The 19,757-nt window shown below is 44.0% G+C and overlaps 1 long non-coding RNA gene across 2 annotated transcripts in view; it reads left to right on the top strand.

Moving 5' to 3' along the window:
• The window catches only part of LOC146063780 (uncharacterized), an 88,275-nt gene that overhangs the window by 29,713 nt on the left and 38,805 nt on the right, over positions 1 to 19,757 (top strand). Inside the window, exons 1-2 of one of the 2 annotated variants that reach the window (XR_014471663.1) lie at positions 4,120 to 4,258; positions 17,155 to 17,250. This is a non-coding gene — a long non-coding RNA (uncharacterized LOC146063780). Of the gene's footprint in view, positions 1 to 4,119; positions 4,259 to 17,154; positions 17,251 to 19,757 lie in introns of those variants that run through there. The other variant, XR_014471662.1, reaches the window with a different exon arrangement.

Raw genomic sequence — 19,757 nt, 5'->3', positions numbered from 1 at the left:
CGCCAAGCTCTCGAGCAGAAAAAATCTGACAAACCTGTGGCGAAACATTTTTTAGCACTCGGACATTCCGTGGCTAGTCTGAGATGTATGCTCATCGATTTCATACCACCCCTACCACGTGGCGGAGATAGAAGTAAAAAGCTTCATCAGAGGGAGGCACGTTGGATTTATGATCTGGGGACTTTGGCTCCAAGAGGCCTTAATGAGCATATTGCATATAATATCTTCCTTTGAAAATACCTTTATATTTGTGGGACTTTGCAGCATGTACTTTATTATATATAAAAATATTTTTTCGTTTATTTTTCTATTATAGTATATTAGTGTTTATCACTATATTTTCAATTTTTTCATTTTCTTTTTCTCTTTTCTTGTTTTTATGTGCATAGAGTTGATTTAGGTACTGTACACCAATGTGATGCATCAGGCAGTTTTCTGAGACAAAGTATTTATGGCGCACTTCTCTACATGCATAACATATTAGGTTTATATTGATGATATCCCATTAGCGTTATCTAGTCTGAGCTAATCGCATATAGAATTATTATTTTTCCATTTTTTTGTTTTTTCGGTTTTTATGCTTACAAAACAACTTCCATGCGATTAGAGTCTAAAACGGAAGGTCACTTCCGCTCTTCTAGCTTGCGTTCCAGTGAGTCATACTGCTGGAACGCATATCACATCCTGTATTGGTTTGTTTTTTCCCCTGGTGTGTTTGCGCGCCAAACGGCGCGTACTTCCGGTATTGGTGTGCGTTCCACAGTGCTGGAACGCATACAACTTCTGGTTTAACGGAACCTGGTTCTTTGACATAAATCTTGACTTTATCTTCATTTTTTTGGTATGGAAATTTTTTTAGGACTATAACGCTATGGGCACAACATATTAAGTTGGTTAGTGCTTCCCATAACTAGGTCTTTATACTATTTTGAGTACACTTCCGGTTGTTTGTGAAACAGGAAGTGGGTGTCGCTATCCATTACATGTGTGATGCCATAAATAGTTGTCTCAGTCACTGCATTAGTACACTGCCTGGTGTTCCTGGTCCTTGATGTGACAGATTCGTGTCTTGACAAAGGTCCCTGTGAGGACCGAAACGTCGACCAATACCATGAAATAAATCCTTGTTTCAACTACTTTGGTGTCTATGGTGAGTGCCTGCTTCCACAAAAAAAAACTGCTATATATATATATATATATATATATATATATATATATATATATATATATATATATATATATACCTGCACTGTAACCACACTATCAAATCTGCACTGTATATAACCTGTACTATATCCAGCCCACAGTGTATATCATTCACTTCAACACTTAAAAAAAAGAACTACATATATATATATATATATATATATAATTTATTTTTTGCATGTACTCCTGAGTGCATATTGGTACTTGTGCTTGCTGGAGATGATGGTATGGGGAGGGGGATGATGATGGTGGGAGGGAAGGTGGTTGATGAATGGTGGGAGGGCAGGGGGTATGGTAGTGCAAGTTGCATTGCAGATTAGATACAGAGCGGGTTAAAGTGCATGATATACACTGTGGGCTGGATACAGTACAGGTTAGATACAGTGCAGATTGGATACAGTGTGGTTACAGTGCTGGTTGGATAAAGCGATGGTCATATATAGCGCAGGTTACAGTGCAGGATGGATACAGTGCCAGACACCACAGGTGGAAATTTACAAAGATGGGAGTTCTATTTCAGATGGGATGTTTCTGTGTTCCTGTCCCCCAGTAGTGTCTGTGAGGATGATAATGAACCGAGTGCTGCAATGTACACAGTGCTCGCTCAGTGCCTGCCCTGTCTGGCTTGTGTGTAACTGCAGCACAGCAAAAGCCTCTGGGATCCAGTGACTGAGCTTCTCAGCCAATCAGAGGTCAGATAATTCATGTCAATAAGACTTGAAATATCTTGTATAGCTTCTGAACCAGGCAGGCTTGTCGCATGTGATATATACCATAAGGATGGCATGCGATTCTGCCGCCCGGGACCTTCTCGGGTGGCTCAAGTTGGGATTGCAGACGACTGCTCCGAGAGGTGAAGTCGTCCTAATGTGTGGGGGCCTTTACATTATAAATGAGCTGCACAGTGGAACAGATCATTTTGCAGAGGGGTGATGTGGTACAAGCTTCAAGTTCCACCTTGATTCCATAAACTGCTTTTGTACAACAGGAAAGGAAACTCTTTATATTCAATTTTCTTGAAAGGCAATGAGCAGTAGAGGTCTATGATGCCGTGCAATCAGTGTCATTAAAGAATGCAGCATATTATTTTTAGGCGGGGGGACATTTCCATCTGAAACATGAACTACTGCTTTAACTTAGTATTGCTGAGTAAGCAGAAATTCTGCCTTAGGCTTAAAAAATGTTTGGCACTAACCTTTGCTGAGGGATTCTCTTGGAAGCTTTCTATTATTTTGCTTTGGTAGGCTAGGAATTTACTGAGCTCATTTTTTGTGTAGTAAAACCTATTAAAACACTTTCCTGAATAGATGCTCTGTATATTGTTAATTATGATTGTAATATTGAAAAGATAATAACCATATTTTCAATTATTTCCCTGTCTTCCATTTAATAATATATTTTTTATCTATATAGAACTATCAATTAACATCAATATACACAAAATATTTGTTTTTGTTTTGGCAAATGCATTATTTTAGTTATAAAAGTATTGGGGGCGCAGGCACAGTTCAATAGCCCACTCTGCGATCTGATACCAGCATGACTTAGCTCCTCCCATGGGTGGAACTGGGGCATTTCTCCTCCATTGTCTCTGGCTCTTCTGTGCTCACAATACACGCAGGGCCCCTGCCTTCCTCCCAGAGTAAAGGAGCAGAAGGGACTCGTCTGATGCCGATTACCTCTGCTACTCAGCTGTCTTGAGAGGGTCAGGGCAGCACATAGTAATCTGTAGTGCGTTAATGGGTAAACAATCCCAGGAGGCACTGCAGTGGGGTCAGAGGAGCATATGCTGAGCTCTGATTGGAGGAGAGCCCATCACATGCTCCTCTGACCACTGGAGATGATCATCAGCAGCAGAAGTTGGGACTTGAGACGGTTAGGTCCGAGTGGGCTAAAGCAGAGGTTCTCAACCTCGGTCATCAAGGACCCCCAACAGTGCACTTTTTACAGGTCTCCACACAGAATCACAGGTGACCTAATTAGACCTAAAATGTGTCAGTGAATAATGAGTGCACCTGTGTACCTACCAGGTGACCTGGAAAATGTGCACTGTTGAGGGTCCTTGAGGACCGAGGTTGATAACCTCTGGGCTAAAGGTCCACCGTCCACACAACCCTAAATATCCCCCACCTAACTGGAGGGGCCATTACGGAAGGCACCGGGCAAGCTATGATCTGCAGCACACAGTCCCCAGTACAACTGCAGGACAACAGCACATAGTCTGACAAATTACGTGACTACGAAACGCGTTGGGGCTTGGCCTGGCATTGGAGTCTGTCCATCTGATGCGTCTGAGCACCAGCACCCATGAGTGTAACCACTCCAACTTTAAGTGTGTCTGTGACACCTTCGTTCATGCTGTTGTCCTGCGGTTGTTGAACCGCCCACTGTGGTACGTCATATATACCTGTTTTTACTGGAAGAAAGTACTTTTAAAGAATAAATATCATTTTCATACTGCACTATGTAGCGCTCTTGTTTATCCCTCTAGAATATATATATATATATAGTTTGTTGGTACTGGCCGGCACTCTGTGTGCTGTAATGGCCCCTCCAGTTAGGTGGGGGATATTTAGGGTTGTGTGGACGGCGGCACTCCCAGACTGGGAAAGAATACAATGGATGCCCAGCTTGTGGTAAACGTTTCAGTGCCCGTGCACTTTTATCAAGAACATTCTGCTGTTCTTGATAAAAGTGCACGGGCCCTGAAACGTTGACCACAAGCTGGGCACCCGTTGTATTCTTTCTCAGTCTGGGAGTGCCGCCGTCCACACAACCCTATATATATATATATATATATATATATATATATATATAGTTGGTGGTGGTACTAGCGCTACCTAATGGTTCCTTATAGTGTATGTACATTTTTAAAGAGATGGTCTTTATAGAACTCCTTATTCCAGGGGGCGGCTTCTCCTTCTCCAAATGGTTCTAGTTCCAATTGAAACCTTGAAACGCGTTGAGGGAACTCTGACGGCTGACCGGTGATTGTGCTCAGATATGCAACTTGGAGCATACACCAGATAAGCTTTTATGACTTTTAAACATTGTACGCGCAACTAAGTTGCTATTTTGACAATTTAATTAAACCTTTTAACAGTATTACACTATTTTCCGCTTCCTGTATATTCTTGTCTTACATGGGTATAACAAATGAGATATAAGGAATAAGGATCTTGTGGATGACTCCCGCCAGCAGGAGGACTAACACTTCAGGCTAAAAATACAGTGGTTGGATACCACTGTCTACGGTACTCCTTAAATTTTGGAGGTGCTATCTATCTTTCAGGTGGAGGGTTACTTCACAAAATTATATAAATATACGGCACAAGGAGGCGCCCTTCTCACTCTCTTTTTCATATATATATATATATAGAGAAGGATGGAAGCGGCACTCAGCAGACTGCAATTAAAATGTCCTTTATTCCAACGGTTTCGGGGTTACCCCCCGTCGTCAGGGATGGACACAGCATGCCCCGAAACCGTTGGAATAAAGGACATTTTAATTGCAGTCTGCTGAGTGCCGCTTCCATCCTTCTCTGTACCTGTTTGCCCATCTCTTTGGACCTGGACTTACAATTTGAAGGCACCGCAGCATTTATCTTTTTATGATAATTTTCAAGTCAGCATTACGTGCATAGAGTGCCGGATCCTCTCCCTATATATATATATATATATATATATATATATATATATATATATATATATATATATATATATATATATATACAGTATATATATATATATATATATAAATATAACAGCAGTGTAGACCCCTGGGCATAGCAATGTATTGGGGCCTCTACCTATCCTTCAGTGGTAGGGGTGGGGGGTGCTATAAGCGGAAGCTTTGATGTCCCACGGGTGGTAGGGGGTATTATATCAACCGCTCAGCATGTAGGGCCTGGATCAGTAATTTCCACTGGTTACCCCTTTACTGCACAGATGGTGGGAGATGGGGTGGGAGAAGGGGGCATTGGGCTGAATGAAGGGGCCCTGATACATAACTTCCAGGGTGGTAGAGGATGTTTAATACACAGAGGAGGGGTGTATAGTGGAGTGGGCTTATTATTCATAATTTTCTGGTGGGAGGACAGCTTGCTTGACTGCAGATATCTCCAGTTCCTGGAACTAGAGCTTTTTTTTAATGGAATTCAAAACTAGAGAATCCCACCTACCAAACGGTACTGGGGACTAGCGGATCAGAGTTCAGGAGGCAGAGCAATCTGCCAAAGAGAATATAAAACTACATACCAGGTGTGTGGAGCTGGAGCAGTAACCAGCTGCTTGAAGGCTTATATCTCTGGTTCTGGGAACAGTAGAGACAAGCTACTAGTGTCCATCTAAGTCAGACAGAACCTGAAATATCTGACTGGGAAGAGCAATTAACAGTCTTGGAAGGGGACCACTGCTTTGAAGTCAGATATCTCCGGTTCCCCAGGGCCTATTTTTTAAATTCTTGTACCCATGGAAAGAGGGGACCCCCCCCCCCTGCGTTCGCCACTGTTTCTATCAGTGCTGTGTGTGCTCAGCCCGCATTGTGCAAGATCAGCAGTCTCCAGGTGCCACTATGCCCATGGCTACACTCCGCTCCCTGCCTGTCATCCCTGATGCTCAGCTCCAGCCTCCTGTGGCTTCCACACCACCACCATTACTGTAGGCCTCGGACCATGTGCCAAACAAACAGGCTTCCCGCCTTTCTCAGATATGGGAGCAGCCATGTCTTTCCCTGACACATGTCCATTTCCAGCCTATCCTCTGAGTTCCCCAGTATGGCTAATTACCCAGCCAATCCTGCGATACCTATACCAGTATCCAAAGTCTTCAGTTTATTATATTGTCTTCTGTGATCAATAAAGACTATCTTTTTATTCTGTGGTCACGTCTACCTACTGTCCGAGGGTCCCTGGCATGCACAGTACCCTCAGCAAAGTTCCTTGGTTCCAGTACCAGCCAGCCCCTTTGCCTGTGGTTACTTCCAGCCAGGATCTGACCACAGGCCTGACACTCATTGTTCACCATACACTTGCCCTCCACAAATTGGACTCTGTGACCTTTCTTCTCTAGAACACTAATAGCAATTAGATTGCTTACCAAGTCTGGAACAAACTAGACATCTTGGATATTCGTGCTGACCGTTTCACCTTTAATTCTCAGACGCACTATGATGGTCCCAAATTGTGAAGCAGTAAGGACTTTAAAAAGAAGTAAACCGCCAACTGCCAGGCGGCTGGCAGTTGGCGATCCGACCACCAGCACCCAGCTGGATGAGGCTGGCTACATCTGTACCGGCAATTCTTCTTGTGACTATCTGCTACATTTAGTGCTGAATTGTTTGGTTTGTCACACTGTTTCTGCGCACACACAAAGCATTTGAATTTGAGATTTCTGGACTTTGTACCTTTTGTCAAAATGGACAATAGTGTACTTACTGTAGTGCAGAGTCACTATTACTTTCACTATGCAGCTGCTAATTAGGGGTACTCAGCCCCTACAGGTCAAAAAAGCAAGAAAAAGTAAATAACAGCGCTTATGAAAGTAATACATCTTTTGTCAGTAAGGCAGAACCCTCAGCATTTGTCTCGACAGGAATACATTCTTGAAACTGCAGTAGCTTGGCCCTTACAATTTCTGTTGTGAGCTTGGTAACATTAGATCCCAGGAAATCAAATTCTGGTGTCAGATTCTGTAACATCGCCATTCCATTGCCACCTCCTCATCTTCCACCTGTGCACCCACAGATGCCAACTTCTGAGATATTGACAACAATTTATCAATGTAATCGTTCATGTCTTTGCAGGTACTTAACTTTGTCTCATAAAGCATGCATCTCAGTCTTATCCATCTTATCAGACCTTCATACGCCATCTGCAGGGCTGTCTACATCTCCTTTGTGGATTCTTTCCCACTGATAATGGAGTATACATGCTGCACCACAGCTAAGCCAATCATTCCAATGGCTCTATGCACCTCATCAATGTTTGGACATGCTCCTGGATTAATTGTGACTTTCCACAACTTTTTGCATTTAAGATGCATCTCCATGGCAAACTTTCATGTAGTGTAGTTCTCTGAGCCTTTTAGCTTTGCAAATTCATAGTGTACCCTGTGCTGTGCATATTGTCTGTACTTTAATAAAATATCCTCTTTATTTAATATAGTGCACTTTCACTTTCTATTTCTCAAACACGCGGTCCTATACCCATACCCTGTAGGCAGAGTGTTGCAGTGTTTGGGTGATGTTAATTTACACAAGATTAATTAGAACATTGGTTTATTAAGTATTCAGATGATAACAGTAGCAGAAAATCTAAGAGGTTCTGCAGCAGCATGAGGATCTGCAAGGCAGAGACTGTGATTATGCTTGTACTAAGCTTGTACTAAGCGTAATGCGCCGGGTATATGACAGTGACTCACACTTGTAGTGATGACAGAATGCACGGCCAGTATAAGCGGCAATGAGATTGCGTCAGGCTCCGCTCATCAGTGTTACTGCTGCCGTCCTCCGTGCCGGCCTCTCCCCCTTCCTGTCAGAGCCTCCTGCTCTGCCAGGAGCCTGCTATCCTGCTGTCCTTTTGCTGGTCCCATGGGAACCCACACACATATTGTGCATATATGTGATCACTGGGTCTAAAAGATAGAAAAAGGTCCAGTGAAAAGTGACCAAGATGGGTAGCAGTGGTAAAAGCTACAATACAATAAGTTAAGGAAATGGTGTAGGGTCCTAGGAAAAGGTTAGCACAGGTGGAAATGAGAACCAGTCACCGAATATATACTTAGTAAAGAAACTACAAAGGCAGTCCTGTGACATTCTTCACAGGAAGAGGAGCAGCAGAACACGAGGACATGCACTGAAACTAGAGGGAGGAAGATTCAGGGGAAATTTGAGGATGGATTACTTCACAGAAAGAGTACTACTGTAGATAAGTGGAATAGCCTCCCAGCAGAGGTGGTAGAGGCAAATACAGTAGTACAATTTAAACATGCTTGGGATAGGCATATTGATATCCTTACAAAAAAAATAAGGATCAAATGTGGTTTGAGGTAACATGTTTAAAAAAGGGGCAGACTAGATGGGCCAAGTGGTTCTTTTCTGCCGTCAAATTCTATGTTTCTAATAGAAACTACAGTTCCCTGTACTTTAAAAGCCAATCAATCTTCTGACAAAAAGCCAGGCCTCCTGCAATAAATCTTTAGCAAAAATGGGTCTGGAGCGCTGGGGGTAGATGTGTGCAGTATACACCAGCAGGCACTACGGTGGAGAGATGCCGCCCTCCAATTGACAAAAGAAGAAGGGGTGGTACCGTCAGGCACTTGTGTATACACAAAATAAACAATTGATATACAATTGTAATTAAGGGTGATCCATAGCTGCTGACCTTAAAGACTAGTCTCCTTGCAAGTCTGACATGACTGGTAATTGAATTAGTCAAATGGTATGGGTTTTTATGTTTTATGACTGTGTTGAACATTTAATTATTTATTTATTTAGGTATTGTTAGAATTTTTCGAGCTATAGAATAATGCTAGACCTCCCCAGCTGCCGACTAATTAAAAAGGTACCTGGGATTGGCTGAATTTTGATTAAATAGCTGTGATTTGCAGGCTGAATGGGCATAAATTCTCCAAAAAGTAGAACACCATTTATCCTGAACTCAATTGATAAAGCCACCCTGAGCATTTTCTGAAGACCTACTGTATATACTTTCCATCACAGTGGTAACCCATGGTACATTACCTGCAAGTATTGCTTATTCCATCACCCGCAATCAATCAGCGGCAGGTCCCTGTTCAACGGTGACTACGGCCGCAGCCGCTTCACATCAATTGGGCTGTCTCCAGCTAAACCCGGCTCATATATACTGACGTACTCCCGCCACGTACCATACGGCGAAGAGTGGAGCCGTGCCTTCTGTGGGAACTGCGGCACATAGCCAGTATCCTGGTGATCAACTGACCCTATCACCAGCATACAGCTAGGAGTGGAGCATTTTGCGTACATTGGAACCTGCACCTTGTGCTCCCGCTGCTCTTTGATACATTACCAGGAACAGGAACAAGATTCTCTGCGTGAGTAACAATTTACCCAAAGTATCACCATGCTCAACTCCATATGGAGGACTAATATCAACAAATATTTCCATTTGGAAACTCTTTACAAGAGCTGTAGTTCCTCTGGCCTGCAGTTACCCCTGGGCGGTATAATACCACAACATTAATTTTAGGCTTTCTTTATTTATTGCTTACTTTTTTTATTTACTATTTTTGTGTTTATGTTTTTTCTATTGCTTGCATGTAATTATTAATTCAATAATCTTTGTTCACTATTTAGTAAATGATTTGTTTTTAATAAATGGCAATTTTTTATCAATTGTTTCATTTGTGTATACACAAGGGCCTGACGGTGCCACCCCTTCTGCAATAAATACCAACTGTAGTGTGGTCGTACCTACCTGCCTAGTCATTCTGGAGGATCCACAGTAGCCGGGATGATACAACTCCTGACAGTTGACTAGAATGTAGAAGTAACAAACCATGGGACACCCCTTGCCACTATTTGTATGGTATCCAAAGAGAAACCAAGATGGCATAGGAAATCCGAAGAAATCTTATCAAGATTAGCCAAAAGCCAATGCTTTTAATAGTTCTGAGTAAATGATGGATTAAATAAGACAATTAATTTGATGTGTTTTGTGCTTGTTACTAGCTTGCGCAATTGCAGAGAATCTTTATAATCAAACAAAAGTGTATTTTTATGAGAGAAAAATTAGTTTCACTTTAGCCTGTTTTGTAAGGCTGTAATTTTGAAATGTATAGCTTGTATATAAGATGAAAGAGCAGTGGTACTGTACTTGCTATTTTGGAGACATTCCAAACTCAACAAAGAAGGGTGTTTTATTGGCTAGGACATGGAACTGGTTGTTATGTATAAATTCCGAAGAAACATATATATATACTTAAACAATATTCCAATCTGTGGCTTGTTACCTGCACATTTCAAGTAGAAGTAACATTTAGTGTTATTCCAGGTTACCATAGAACGTTTTAAATGTAAATTTCACACCTGAACCAGAGATTATATGGTGGGAGCAAAAAAAAAGGAAAAGTAAGGGTTGCAGATGGGACTTTTAGTAAAATATCTATAATCCATCCATTTCGATGTGAATCTGCCACTTTTGTGAGACTTAAACTTGATAGAGATAATTGAGGCAATGGGTGAGATTCTATGCTATGCGCTAAATGCGCATGTTTTATTTGCGCACCACATCGCCGCAAATCGCCTATTTTAAATTCGCATTTTTCAGTCAAAATGCGCATATTTAATGTGATGCGCATTGGAGGCTGAAAAGTGCGAAGAGGGGCGATTTGCAGCGAAGTGGTGCGCTGTATTTAGTCCTGAAAATGTGCGATTTTCATGTCTGAAAATCGCACATTTGCAGGACAGCGCAAAGTTGTAAAAAAAAAAACGAGCGTGGGGTCCCCCGCCCGAGTATAACCAGCCCCGGGCTCACTGAGCCGGTGCTGGTGACATAAAATCAGGGTCCTCGACAAATAGGGGTCCCCTTGATTTTATGAAACCAGCACCAGACTCAAGGTCCGGCGCTGGTTCCCAAAATACGGGGGACAAAGTGACTAGGGGTCCCCCGTATTTTAAGAACCAGCACCGGACACAACCAGCCAGCAGGGTAATGCCACAGCCGGGGGAAACTTATTATATAAGCTCCCGCGGCCAAAGCATTAACCCCCTGGCTGGTCAGCATGGGCAGGGGTCCTGGGGAAGTGGGGACCCCCCCAATGAAGGGGTCCCCCCCTCCAGGACTTACCAGCCCATGCTGATAGTCCGGGGCTGTCCCCGATGCCCCTGGCCGGTGGGCATCGGGCTGATGATTTGTGTAAAAAAAATAATTAAAACTATTGTTTTACACTGGCGAACTATGAGTCCCAGCAAGCCTACCCCGCATGCTGGGACTTGGGGAACCACAAGTCCCAGCATGCGGGGCATTAAAGGGCCCGCTGGCACTTGTAGTTCTGCAGTGAAAAAAATAGTGCACAAAATCACACTGACACCCTGTAAAATAAAACTTTAATACACACAAAACACACACACACTGATACTTACCTACCTTGAGCCCGTAGGTCGGTCCCTGGATCCTGGGTCCGTCCTCCGGGGCTCCAGGGCAGAAGAGTCCGGTTCCGGGGCCTTGGTCCTGGTTCCGGGGCTGGTCCTGGGGTTCCGGGGCTCCTGGCCTGCAGAATCCGGGGTCCGGGATCCGAGGTAGTCCAGAGGGGTACCTAAGGAAGCAAATCCAACTTACCTGGTCCCCGGCGGCGACCTCGGACTCCTCACCGGTGACTGCGCTTCTCCCATCTGCTACCCGGCTTGCAGGACTTTGACCGGCGCTGAGATGTTTCCTCCTCGGCGTCTCTGGACAGAATGATTTCTTGGCCAATCAGGAGCCGAGAAAGTCGGCTCCTGATTTGCCAGAAATCATTCTAACTAGAGACGCCGAGGAGGAAACATCTCTGCTCTAGATGCGCTGAGATGTTACTTCCTCGGCGTCTCTAGTTAGAATGATTTCTGGCCAATCAGGAGCCGACTTTCTCGGCTCCTGATTGGCCAAGAAATCATTCTGTCCAGAGACGCCGAGGAGGAAACATCTCAGCGCCGGTCAAAGTCCTGCAAGCCGGGTAGCAGATGGGAGAAGCGCAGTCACCGGTGAGGAGTCCGAGGTCGCCGCCGGGGACCAGGTAAGTTGGATTTGCTTCCTTAGGTACCCCTCTGGACTACCTCGGATCCCGGACCCCGGATTCTGCAGGCCAGGAGCCCCGGAACCCCTGGACCAGCCCCGGAACCAGGACCAAGGCCCCGGAACCGGACTCTTCTGCCCTGGAGCCCCGGAGGACGGACCCAGGATCCAGGGACCGACCTACGGGCTCAAGGTAGGTAAGTATCAGTGTGTTTTGTGTTTTGTGTGTATTAAAGTTTTATTTTCCAGGGTGTCAGTGTGATTTTGTGCACTATTTTTTTCACTGCAGAACTACAAGTGCCAGCGGGCCCTTTAATGCCCCGCATGCTGGGACTTGTGGTTCCCCAAGTCCCAGCATGCGGGGTAGGCTTGCTGGGACTCATAGTTCGCCAGTGTAAAACAATAGTTTTAATTCTTTTTTTTACACAAATCATCAGCCCGATGCCCACCGGCCAGGGGCATCGGGGACAGCCCCGGACTATCAGCATGGGCTGGTAAGTCCTGGAGGGGGGGGACCCCTTCATTGGGGGGGTCCCCATGTTCCCCAGGACCCCTGCCCATGCTTTGGCCGCGGGAGCTTATATAATAAGTTTCCCCCGGCTGTGGCATTACCCTGCTGGCTGGTTGTGTCCGGTGCTGGTTCTTAAAATACGGGGGACCCCTAGTCACTTTGTCCCCCGTATTTTGGGAACCAGCGCCGGACCTTGAGTCTGGTGCTGGTTTCATAAAATCAAGGGGACCCCTATTTGTCGGGGACCCTGATTTTATGTCACTAGCACCGGCTCAGTGAGCCCGGGGCTGGTTATACTCGGGCGGGGGACCCCGCGCTCGTTTTTTTTGTTTTTTAACCCTTTATTTTATTTTTGACAGCAGAACCCTGCACAGAACATTGCGATCTGTGCAGGGTTCTGGCTAATTCGCCAAACAGACCCTGGTCTGAAATAAGTGCGATAATTAGTCACCTAAAAAATGCGATGTGCAAATGCGCATAGCATTAAATATGCGACTTGTATACTTTTGTATAGGAAAACATCTGGATGCGATAAAAATGCGAATTAATCTCGCATTTTTATTCAGCATACCTTAACGCACATAATATGCGATTTCAGTCCCTGAGCGCATTCCATTAAATAAACGATTTAATGGGAAAATGCGATATCGCCATTTTGTGGTCTAATTACCGCAAAAAAACGATAATCGCATCCCATAGAATGTCACCCTATATATTTTAACACAAGGATATGTCTGAATATATTTTTACAGTATCAACATCTAAATGACTCCGGCATTTCCTTTTATTTTTTTTAAAATGCTGTCAAACCCCAGAAAATAAAAGTTCCCTGAGGTTTCCATCTTTTCTATATGCACTACAGTGGTCAGTTGCTGGCACTGTAATCCCCATAGATTCTATGGGGCTTCAAAGTGCCAGTATGCATCAAGCTCCGTAAAGCAAAACTTTCCAGAGTTTGTTCCGGATAATACCACCATCTATAGATGACGGCTGTTACCAAAGAAGAACCCTCTCTGATTCCCATGACTTGCACATGCATGGGCTGATGGCCACAGATGCACAGTAAGGTCTCCAGCAGTGCCTGATTAACCAATAGGTTGATTAAGCTGCAGCCTAGGGTGCCAGGACTGGGGGAGGGGGACGCCTTCTAGGTGACAGTTAAGGAATAGATTTAAGGCCTAATTAACTCCATGCTTTTTATCTATCACCTGTCCCTATGTACTGTGTGTGTGGGAGGGGCTAAAGTTGTTAAGGTGACTTACAGACGCATACCTCCCAACATGACCCTCTCCAGGAGGGACACAATGCTCTGCTCCTGCACTTTCCTCTTAACATATGATTGCTATCACCTGTTTTGAAGCGCCTTTCTTATCAATTAACCTGTTCAACACAGATGAAGGTAATCATGCATTAAGAAGAAAGTCCAGGAGCAGAGCATTGTGTCCCTCCTGGAGAGGGTCATGTTGGGAGGTATGCAGAAGGCTGTGCCAATGTGACTTACCAATGGAACCATTTATGTATATTGTGGTACAGCCTGGCTGGACTACCTAAAGCAAAAGTGTCCTTCCCATGCCACCAGCATTAGATACTACATGCCCTTTGTATAGCCTTAATTACGGATTCGGCATGAAAAGCCGGCGGTCGGGATCCCGGCGTTCAAAATGCCGACGCCGGAATCCCGAACGCCGAAATCCCGACAAGGGGGGGACGTGGATCGCCCCCCCTTGCGGGCTCGCTGCGCTCTCCACGCAGCAGGCCCGGTGCCTCGCTACGCTCGGCACACTAATTTATTCTCCCTCCGAGGGTGTCGGGATTTCGGCGTTCGGGATTCCGGCGTCGGGATTTTGAACGCCGGGATCCCGACCGCCGTGATTTAAACTGCATCCCTTAATTACATGCATAATACATGTGTGTTTAGAAGCATTACAATGGAGCTACATGTGTATTAGCTCAGCGCACCTGGAGCCTTTAATCAGGCCTTGGAATTCAGGGTCATAAACTGCAAGTCCTCAGAAACACAGAACACACAGGACAGCTGCCTTATGCATTTTAAATCGCAATTGAACATGCAATAAATGTTGCTATGCATGCGGTAAGTAGTGGGATGTATTGCATTAAAAATGCTATGCTTGATATATCCCACCCCTAACTCTTTCCTCTTGTCACACACATTCTCTCACTCCCTCCACTATTATAGTTTTTTGTTAGTATGGACACTATCAAACAACCTAGATCTCAGTTATCTGTGAATTCCTTAGTTCACTGTACATATACAGTTATAATAATTTATTTTACATTAATATTCCATTTCACAAAATTCTGTTTTCTACTCGAGACACCTCCGACATCTTTTTCCAAGAAATGCACTTACAAATTTGCCAAGACCTAGCCCCCTCCACCATTCAGAAACGAAGAGACCTCCAACCTGTCACCAAGATTCTTCGCCAACATCACGTTCACTATAGGTAGGGCTTCCCCTTCCTTCTCCAAGTATTCACTGACAACACCATGTACCCCATTAAGACCCTGGCTCAAGGTCAAGAGATGCTAGCTAAACTGGCTCTTCTCCTCGAGCCTCCTCACACCTCTTCCACTTTAACTTCTCCTAAACCGCAACGACCACGGCCTCCGACAGCTGAATGGACGTGTGTCGGCCGTCACCAACATCGGGATGCAGACCCTCCCTGAACTACTCTGGTCACTCTGGCCTTTGGCCTCTACTAATCAAGGCCACAAATACAACTGTGGGCCATCGGCTCATTTGAAGCTACCCGCAAACTGTACATCATATCCTTTCTATATCCTGGGTGACCCCATAACGGGTCAATTTGGTTTTGTTTTTACTTTTCATGTTGGTTCCCTTCTACATGTTGTCAAAATGTTATGTCTACCTATGATCAAGTCCATCTCCGGACTTTCTTAAGCTCCCATAACAAGAGTAAATAGGCATGGTTGTTTAACTTCACATTATTGACCCCCCCTTACAACTCTCTTCCACCCTTCCCTGCTAAGCCCATACCCTTCCCTTCTCACCCAGATACTCCCCACGCATTTTTCCTATCCCTGATAGGTAGCACGCTCATTAACTCTATCCCTATAGTTAGGGATTGGTTCTTGGTTTAAATGATTGGTTCACCCCATCTAGGATGGGGACCAGGTTGTCTTAGTCATACTAGTTCTTTAGTCCACCAACCCCATGCACCCTGCACTAATAATGACATTCATCTGTAAAACACTTACAGTAGTGGTTCCTGTTTGGAACCCATTCCTCCAGGGTTACGGCCCTTTTGGGCACTTTCTGTCTTCTTCTTTCGAATTGTTTCTGTCTCCTTGTTTTTACTCTCCCCTCTCTCCCACTATAGTCTTGTCTCTAAGGTGGGTACTCGATACCTTTTGTCCGTTCCTCTTTATGTTCTTTCTGTTGTTTAATCCTACTATAGATCACATTGGCTCCATAACTTGATCATGGCTCTGAAATTACTGTCTATTAACGTCAACGGGCTTTACACCCCCAAAAAACGCACTATAGTCCTTGCAGCCTGCAAACGGGAAAAGCAGACATTGCCTTAGAAACATAGAAACATAGAATTTGACAGCAGATAAGAACCATTTAGCCCATCTAGTCTTAGTTGCCCTTCTTTGTACACTCTCCAATGTATTTATATCCTTCTGAAGATATGGTCTCCAGAACTGGACACAGTATTCCAGATGAGGTCGTACCAATGACCTATAAAGTGGCATTATTACGTCTTTTTTTCTGCTACTGATTCCTCTCCCTATGCATCCAAGCATCTGACTAGCCTTCCTCATTGCTTTGTTACATTGCCTCCCTGCCTTTAAGTCACTTGAAATAGTGACTCCTAGATCCCTTTCCTCATCAGTAGTTTCCATTATAGTACCCTTGATACTATATTGAGCCTTTGGGTTTTTGAGTCCCAAGTGCATAATTTTACATTTTTTAGCATTAAACTGTAGTTGCCATTCTCTTGACCAATTCTCAAGTTTACTTAGATCATCAGTCATTTGATTTACCCCTCCTGGTGTGTCTACTCTGTTGCATATCTTTGTGTCATCTGCAAAAAGGCATACTTTCCCTTCAATACCATCTGCAATGTCACTAACAAAGATATTAAAGAGCACTGGTCCAAGTACAGATCCCTGGGGTACTCCACTGGTAACATGTCCCTCCATAGAATGCACTCCATTTACTACAACTGTCTGTTTCCTATCCTGCAACCAGGTTCTTATCCATTTAATTGTTTTATAATCCAATCCCACACTTTCAAGTTTATTTAGCAGCCTGCGATGTGGGACAGTGTCAAATGCCTTACTAAAGTCTAGATATGCCACATCTACAGCCCCCCCTTCATCTAGTATTTTGGTCACGGAGTCAAAAAAGTCAATGAGACTTGTTTGGCATGATCTCCCTGCAGTAAAACCATGCTGTTTTGGATCCTGTAAGTTGTTTAATTTAAGATATTCCACTATTCTTTCTTTTAATAGTGTTTCCATTAATTTCCCTACTACTGATGTAAGGCTGACTGGTCTGTAGTTACTTGCTTTTTCTTTGCTTCCGCTTTTGTGCAGTGGAACTACATTTGCTTTTCTCCAGTCCTCTGGAACTGCACCTGTATCCAGTGACTGGTTGAATAAATCTGTTAATGGCGCTACCAACACATCTTTTAGTATCCTTGGATGCACTCCGTCTGGCCCCATTGATTTATCCACTATCAGCCTTCCTTCAAGAAACTCACCTTAAGGGCTTGCACACCCAATTGCAAGGTAAGCAGTTCTCCCAGACCTTCTTTGCCTCAGCTGACTGTAAAAAATGGGGAGTTGCAATCTAAATTCACCGCAACGTTGCTTTTACCCACTCTAAGACGATAACAGACCCAGAAGGACAATATTTAATAGTAATAGGCACCTTGCGTTCAGAAACTATTACACCCTTTTCCATATACGCTCCAAACCAAGACCAATCTCCATTTTTTCAAAATGTATTCCAACGTCTTCAGAAAATAGCACAAGGTCACATTATTCTTGGTGGGGACTTCAACACTGTCATCAATCCTGCTTTAGATAAGTCTAACACCACAGGTACTGGATCAACAATTACCCCCTCTAAAGCATCCCTCACCCTTACCTCTTCCCTTAAACAATTAAACCTATGTGACTCTTGGTGACTGTGTCACTCTTCGGCTAGAGACTACACTCACTACTCCGCTCCTCACCAACACTATTCACGTATAGATATGCTACACATATCCCACTCAATCTCATCTTCAATCTCTGATGCTGGCATTACCCCCTTTACCTGGACCGATCACGCGGGTGTATATATTTTACTAGATCTCCTACAGGGCCTTCCAACTGCACGTAAATGGCGCCTGGATGACACGCTACTCTTACAACCCTCTACCCTATCCGAACTCAGAACAACCCTCCAACACTATTTTGAGGAAAATAAGTCCCCAGATATTGCTCCTGGAATTATATGGGAAGCCCATAAGGCTACCCTACGAGGCCACATAATGGTCAAAACCTCTATTATGTGGAAAAAAGCAGCTCAGGAAATCTCTTATTTAGAAACCCAAATTTCCGCTTTACTGGCCCAACATAAACTATCCCCCCACACCATCACTCCTCGCACAGATAGACAAACTTAAAGGCCAATTGAGCACTCTCCTCTCACGTCGAGCAGCAATTACCCTGCAGAAACTGCGCCAACGGTTTTACGACAAATCAGATAAAACTGACTCTTTGTTAGCTAACAAGTTAAGGCGTAAACAAGCCCTGGCCACCATTGACAAACTACACTCCAATAAACTGAATGGCCCCACATATGACTGCCGGGTAATGGTGGAAGAATTTAGAGATTTCTATAGCTCCTTATATAATCTACCGACACCCCCTGTGTCTTCTGGTGAATCGGAGGAGGCCCAATCCTATCTTTCAAATACAGCTCTTCCTAGTATATCGGACAGCCAACTATCTGCCTTAAATCTAGACATCACATCAGAAGAAACCATTGCTGCCATTAAATCTATGCACCCCTCCGCTGCCCCAGGTCCCGATGGCTTCATAGCCCAATAGTATTTGCAAAAGAACTTGCCCCCCAACTTACCTCTCTGTTTAATAATATTCTGAATAAGGCATCTTTCGTGGTAGCTTCCCTGCAAGCTAATATAATAGTGATCCTGAAACCAGGCAAGGACCCCTCGAAATGTGCCAACTACAGGCCAATATCTCTACTTATCTCCACTTATTCTCATTTACAACCAATTAACCTAATTGACAACCACTTATTCTCATTGACAACCACTTATTCTTATTGACAACCACTTAACCTCATTGACAACCACTTATTCTCATTGACAACCAATTAACCTCATAGAATTAGTTTACTTATTAATGTGAAAACTAGTGCATACACAGGCGATTATGTGTGTAAAGCGGAAATACTCACATCTTCCTATACGGCGCCTCAGATGCTGGAGGAGCTCTGGCTGGCGCCTCTGCAGGTCAGACCACCACATTTCCAGCTGTGCGACGGTCCTCCGCACGTGGGTGCGGGCGAAGATTCTGCGCCGGGCAGCAACGTACGTCCGGGGCTTGTCCCTGTTCGAGACAAATGGCCCAGCACGGCCCAGCCTCCGCTCCATCACGGAAACTAGGGCCAGCAGCTCTGCAGCGTTGAAGGGTGCTGCATGCTGGTAAGCCATCTTTGTTATGGCTCATTAAAATAAATCATGTCCTGTGATTGGTTGTTAAGAGTGTTATTTGGTATTAACTTACTGTATGCGTTTATGTCTATGCGTATATTTATTGAAATACACACATAAACATATGTGCATCTCTCCAGCCTACACCATTATTTTTGGCACATTATTGACCTCAGCTGGCTGCCTAAATCACCTCTTACTTCAAATAAATATATTTGTAAAACATTTATATTTCCATAAATAAACCCATCAACAACACATATAAATCTGACTGGGCCCAAAAATTTGGGAAATCAAAATACTCACCTAACATGGATAAAAACATCAACTAAAATATAGATCAAAATTGTAACGTTTAACATATCTGTACATGGACAAAGTCCTGGGACATAACAAGGGTATAATCGGGGGTAACTCTCAGGGTGCATCAGGAATGTCATGTAATAAAATGTTATGTTGTAACAGTCACGTTACCCCATTACAGTTCTTAGGTACAGATGATCTTAGTATACGGGAAGGAGGGAAGGACAGAGGAAGAATTCCCAGAACTATAAAGAGGGCAGGCAG

The sequence above is a fragment of the Crinia signifera genome, chromosome 3 (assembly GCF_055691185.1).
Source record: "Crinia signifera chromosome 3, ASM5569118v1, whole genome shotgun sequence".
In the NCBI taxonomy this organism is placed as follows: domain Eukaryota; kingdom Metazoa; phylum Chordata; class Amphibia; order Anura; family Myobatrachidae; genus Crinia; species Crinia signifera.
Note: the sequence above shows the minus strand (reverse complement) of the source record. Positions and strands in the feature narration are given on the sequence as shown.